The sequence below is a fragment of the Tupaia chinensis genome, unplaced genomic scaffold (assembly GCF_000334495.1).
Source record: "Tupaia chinensis unplaced genomic scaffold, TupChi_1.0 Scaffold000539_1, whole genome shotgun sequence".
NCBI lineage: Eukaryota > Metazoa > Chordata > Mammalia > Scandentia > Tupaiidae > Tupaia > Tupaia belangeri.
In genome coordinates this window covers 405,991-412,540 of record NW_006160052.1, presented here as the reverse complement: position 1 = coordinate 412,540, position 6,550 = coordinate 405,991, and positions in this window count along the sequence as shown.

The window sequence follows — 6,550 nt, the reverse complement described above, 5'->3', positions numbered from 1 at the left end:
TCTGTCTGTCTGGCGAGCGCACGCGCCCCATAGCGAAAACCTCTCAAAAAAAAAAATTAAATAAAGGAAGAAATAACCAGAGTAACTATTGTCCAAAATAACATACTCTGCCAGTTCTAAGATGCTTGTATTTATCCATTCAGCTTTTATTATATGTGAATTTACTAAAATGTTCTTAGTAAGATTTGACAGTGTTTACATGTTTTGTCCTGAGTGCCAGCAGGTGGTGTGATGGTTAAGGCACTGGATTTCCTCTTGGCTGAGGCACTGGATCCCCTCATGGTTCAAGTCCTGGACCTGGAGGCTCGAAAATCATGACAGGTACATGGGCACGCAAGCCCAAAATCCAAGAGGAGAATGGAAGAGAAGGAACTGTGTCATAGCCATCCCCTTGATGGGTGATTTCTCACTTTCCCTCTCTCTGTCTCTTCCCGGCAAGTGTACACACCCAATGTCAAAAACCTAACAACCACAACAAAAAGTGATGTCCTTTTGGCAATTTTTAAAAATTATTTAATTTAACTTTTTCTTTCTTTTCCTTCCTTCCTTCCTTCCTTCCTTCCTTCCTTCCTTTCTCTCTTTCTTATTTCCCAGTTTGATCAGAGAGAGACAGAGAAAGAGAAAGATGGAAAGTGAGAAAGCAAGTCACCAGGTCTGGGACTTGCACTGTGGCCGGTCATGTGGGAGTTCAGTGTCTTAACCACCATGCCATCTGCTGGCCCCTTTTGTGTTTTTTCCTTTTTTTAAATTAATTAATTAATTTTTTTTTTTCCCTTTGGAGAGGCTTTTTTTGCTATAGGATGTGTGCGCTCACCAGAAAGACAGAGAGAGAAAGCGAGAAATCACCCCCTAGGGGGGGAATGGCCACGCAATCCCTTCTCCTCCATTCTCCTCTTGGGATCTTGGGCACACACGCACACGCGCCCGGCATGAGTTTAAGCCACCGGGTCAGGGACTCAAATCACGGTCCACTACATGGGAGTCCAGCGACTCAGCCATTATGCCAACTGCTGGTCCCCTCTTTTGGTGTTTTTTTAACTAACCTGTTCGTGGTTAGTTTCAAGGTTAAAAGGGGATTTTTACCAGTTATAAAAAGATAGAGGTGCCACAGATACAGAAGATCATAGTACTTCAATGAACAAATCTAGTCTTGGGAAATCACACATTTTTCTCTCCCACACAAATCCATGAGTTGTAGTTATAACTAACAACAGCTGTAATTTTGGGGCTGGCAGGTAATGTTGTAGTTAAGGGTGCTGGATTTCCACAGGCCGACTGTGGTTTGAGTCCTAGACCTGGCAACTTGCTTTCTCACTTTCCCTCTCTCTCTGGTCAAATAAAAATAATGGTAAAAATAAATAAAGGTAAATTTTAAAAATGTTTAAAAAAGAATGATTAAGAAGGTAAATTTTAGGAACCAGCAGTTGGTGTAATAGCTATGTTGCTGGACTCCTGTGTAGTTGACCACGGTTCAAGTCCTGGACCCAGTGGCTTAAACTCATACCAGGCACATATGCATGTGTGCCCAAGATCCCGAGAGGAGAATGATGGAGAAGAGAGTGTGGTGTGGCCATCCCCGGTTGGGGGGTGATGTCTCGCTTTTTGTCTCTCTGTCTCTCTCTGTCTTTCTGACAAGCGTACACGCCCTATAGCAAAAATCTCTCAAAAAAAAAGGGAAATTTTTAAAAATTAAAATTTAAAAAATCTATAATTTCATCAAAGTCAAAGATGTTTGTTTCCAAAGAAAGTATTCATTATCTGTAACAGTTCAATTTCTAAGAGCTTCAACATTTTAAGCACATTTTTCATTTTAATTTTATTTGTTATTATTATTATTTTTAATTTGGCTAGCGAGAAAGGGAAAGTGAGAAAGCAAACTACTAAGTCTGGGACTCAAACCATGGTCAGCTACATGGGAGTTCAGTGCCTTAACCATCATGTCACCTGCTAGCCCCTTTAAACCTATTTTTAACTTAAATATTTTTTTAAAGAGCATTACATTTAAATAAAGAAAAAGCTGGACGCTGAAGCAGTGGTAAAACACAATCTTCCAGATCCGCATGGAGGATTCCAGGTTTGTGTCCAGAGGCCTTGCTGAGTACAAAAGGTGCCACGTCCTCATATCCAGGGGTGGACAGACGCTGGGGTGGCTCACAGCATCAAGATCGTGATGGGGGTGCTGTCTCTCTCTCTCTCTCTCTGTTGCTCTTGCTCATTGAAGAAAATAAGTAAATAAACTTTAACAAGTTAGAGATGGTGAAGAAATGAGCGGTCGCCAGAGATTAATCAGGGTAGAAGGAGCATTGAATAGGTGAAGCTTGGGAGATACGTAAGTGACGAAACCATTCAGCATGATTTGTAATGGTGGGTACATGACGTTATGCATTTGCCAAAACCTATCGAGGGTGGTTATTGACGTTATGCATTTGCCAAAACCTATCGAGGGTGTTTATTCTTTTAGAGAGAGGTTTTTGTTATAGGGTTGTGTACTCGCCAGAGAGACAGAGAGACAGAGAGATTGAAAGTGAGAAATCAGCCCCATGTGCCCTATAGCAAAAACCTCTCCAAAAAAAAAAAAAAGCTGATTCTAGAACTGGGACAGGAAATATACAAAGTGAGTCTGGAGTAGCTCATACTGCCAGAAAGTGAGGAAGTGACTAAACAAACAAAACCAGCTTACAATGACAGAGGTTGTCAACATGGCACAGGATCCAAATGCGAGAGCTTCCAACAGGCAAATCTGAAACTATTCGAGCAACAAAATAAAGCAGTACTCAATGACAACTCAAAGTACAAAATAAATACCCATAAGTCTACACTAATACAGACTATTAGTTTACATATTAAATAGATTTGATAAATAAATGGGAGAGAGTAGACAAATCTCTTAAAAGAAAAATTTCAGAATTTATATAGGCCCAGCCACAATGTAAGAGGGTGTTGCTTCATGACATGGCAGTCACATGGGAGCCCCGGTTTGGATCCTGGCTGGGACTGAGTACACCAGGTGTGCACATGTGCACTTTTGATCCTGGCTGGCTGGGAGGCTGAGGGGAGGATCATGGTATAATGAAACCCTGTCAAGGGTGTTCTCTCTGTGTATCTGTCTCTTACTCATACGAGAAATAAATAAGGGACCGGCAGTAGGCGTAATGGCTATGTCACTGGATGCCCATGTACTTGACCACGGTTCGAGTCCTGGACCCGGTGGCTTAAACTCACGCCAGGCACATGTGCATGCATGCCCAAGATCTCGAGAGGAGAATGGAGAAGGGATTGCGGCGTGGCCATCTCCCCTGGGGGGTGATTTCTTGCTTTCTGTCTCTCTGTCTCTCTCTGTCTTTCTGGTGAGGGCACACCCTATAGCAAAAAACTCTAAAAAAAATAAATAAATAAATAAGAAGAAGAGGAGGAGGAGGAGGAGGAGGAAGAAGAGAAAAAGAAATTAGGTCAGCCCTGCAGCCTGGTGATTAAGGGAGCTGAATCCCACACGGCCAATGCAGTTTGAGTCCATCCTCTCCCACCCCCAGGCCAGGCGTGTGTGCATGCCTGTCCCAAGTCCTGACAGAAAAGAGAAATGAAGGAGAAGAGATTGGGGCATGACCGTGCTCCATTGGGTGGTGCTTTCTCCCTCTCTCTCTCTCTCTGGCAACTACATGCACCTTCTGACAATTTAAAAAAGCAAGCTTTCACCAAAAAAAAAAAAAAAGAAAAAGAAAAAAAAAAAAGAAAGAAAGAAAGAAAGAAAGAAAGAAAGAAAGAAAGAAAGAAAGAAAGAAAGAAAAAGAAGAATTCCAAATAATGTATGCAGAAACTCCAACCTCTAGGAGATAAAGTATAACTCCTCACTCCGTCAGTATGGCCTACTCATAGGGACTTCTTTTCAAAGAGTATAGTCTAGAAAGAGAGTAAGAAAGGGTGACTTCATGTGGAGTCTGACAAACACTGCTTCAACCAGGTGGTCCAGATCAACATCAGAAGTGACGCCCGATGGACAGTACCATGACGTGATGTGAGGAGAATGACACTACCTCTAGGGTCTGCCTCCCAAAACACAGGTCAGTCTAATCATGAGAAAGACATGAGACAAATCCCTGCTGAGGGACAGTCTACAAAACATCTGGTCAGTTATTCCTCTAAAATGTTATCAAAATTAGAGTTGGAGGGAACCAGCAGTTAGCGTAATGGCTATGTCGCTGGACTCCCACGTAGTCGACCGCGGTTCGTGTCCCGGACCCGGTGGCTTAAAACTCACGCTGGGCGCGTGTGCATGCGTGCCCAAGATCCCGAGAGGAGAATGGAGGAGAAGGGATTGCGGCGTGACCATCCCCCCTGGGGGGTGATTTCTCGCTTTCTGTCTCTATGTCTCTCTGTCTGTCTGGCGAGCGCACACGCCCTACAGTGAAAATCTCTCAAAAAAAAAAAAAAAATTAGAGTTGGATCAATTGTCCCAGCCAAGAGGAGTCTAAGGAGACATGAGGATTGACTGTCATGTGTCAGAACACTGGGTAAAAACTAGAGAAATCTGGGAACAGTACGAAGTTTAGTTAATAGTAAAGTATCAGGACTAGTCCATTTAAGATATCGATAATGCGAGAACTAGCTAGGATGGACCATCCAGAAACTTTCTGTACTATCTTCTCAACTTTTCTGTAAATTAAAAACTATTTTAAAATTAAAAGTTTTTTTTAAAATATGCTACATATAACAAGGTAGCAATATTTAAGAGCAGCTATTGTACCTTGCTGAAGCATATCTTTATTGAAATAGCTGCTAAAAGAGCATGGTTTTGCAAAACCATTTGTTACACATGATTCCTCCTCCACACAGTACTCACTGTATTCACATCCACAAAGCAAACTTAACTGGGCTGTGTGCCAGACAGGAAAGAGCTTTGTTACATTGAACTCAACGTGATAATAGCAGTATTAAAATCTTTCCATCTGTGACACATGATATTCCCATTGGTCTTTAAAAAAACAATAATAATAATAATAAAGAAAAGAAAGAAAATTAAAAAAATAATAAATAAAAAGTCCTTAGGCTGATTCTCCACTGGCTCCAAAAGTTTCCAAATAAGTGTCACTGGGGAGAAGTCAGAAACTAGACTCCGGGGAGGGCAGGAAGGAGTGGTGACGGCTGGTTCCAGCACTTGAAAAAAAATATATAATAAAAGGAAGGAAAAGGCCTGGGCTTCTCCAAACAGGGCCACCCTTATATGGGAACATTGCCAGAGAACTGTGAGCAGCTCTGACAGGGAGGAGGGCTGGTGTTAACCAACATGCATCACCTCATCCGATCCCCAGAGCCCCAGGAGTGTACTTGTGACGCCATCTTTTATCTTCTACTGGACGCTGCCGACCTAGGAGGCCTCGGAACGCTGTGAAGAACACGTGGTTGCCAGACTCTTACACTGATGACCTACACAGCAGAGCTCTCACACCAGCTTCTGAAGACATTAATAGCCCACAATGCCAGGCCAGTCTATTGCAGGAAGTCGGTGTGTTGTTAATGCCTCGGCCTTTGCCAAGATCAGCCAGGAAAAATAACCTACTAGGGCAATGCCAGAATCTGCACTCCCACCACCCCCATTCCCCTTTACGTTAGGCCCTTGACCCACTAGAGCCAGAAAAGCCTGAAGAAATAGGAGAACAGGGAAAAAATAATAGTGATTTTTAATATTTTTGAAGAGAGATTTTTGCTATAGGGCACATGCACTCACCAGAAACACAGAGACAGAGAGAGAGAAAGTGAGAAATCACCAGGGCGATGACCACACCACAATCCCTTCTCCATTCTCTCAGGATTGTGGGCATGCACGCACACACACCCGCTTGAGTTTCAGCTACCAGATCCAGGTCTGGAACCGCAGTAGACCATGTGGGAGTCCAGCGCCACAATCACTACGCCACCTGCTGGCCCTAATCGTGGCAATTTTCAGGCCTTTTTTTTTTTTTTTTTGTAATTTCTTTTTGAGAGAGATTTTTGCTATAGGGCACATGCACTTGCCAGAAAGACAGAGAGAGACAGAAAGTGAGAAATCACCCCCCTGGGAGGATGGCCACACTGCAATCCTTTCTTCTCTATTCTTCTCTCAGGATTTTGGGCATACACCTGGCCTGAGTTTTAAGCCACCGGGTCCAGGACTCGCACTACAATCAACTACGTGGGAGTCTAGTGACGTAACCATTACACCATCTGCTGGTGCCAACCATTTTCAGACTTTTGAGATCATTAGCTCAGATGGTTGTCTCAGCTCATCTAGGTTTACGATCTTCCATTTAACCTTCCCTCTTCCAAGGTTTAACATGGTTCTCCTTTCCAAAGTGCCAAGAAACTCAGAATTTGCTTAATGTCTTGCATTACTAGTTTTTTTGTATGTAATATACTTAATATACATGAGGGGTATTACAAAATTTCATAGATGGGGCCAGCAGGTGGTGTGGTGATTAAGGCACTGGACTATCACATTGGCCTACCATGGTTCAAGTCCCAGATCTGGTGGCTGGCTGCTGCTGCTGCTACCGCCGCCGCTGCTTTCTCCCTCTCC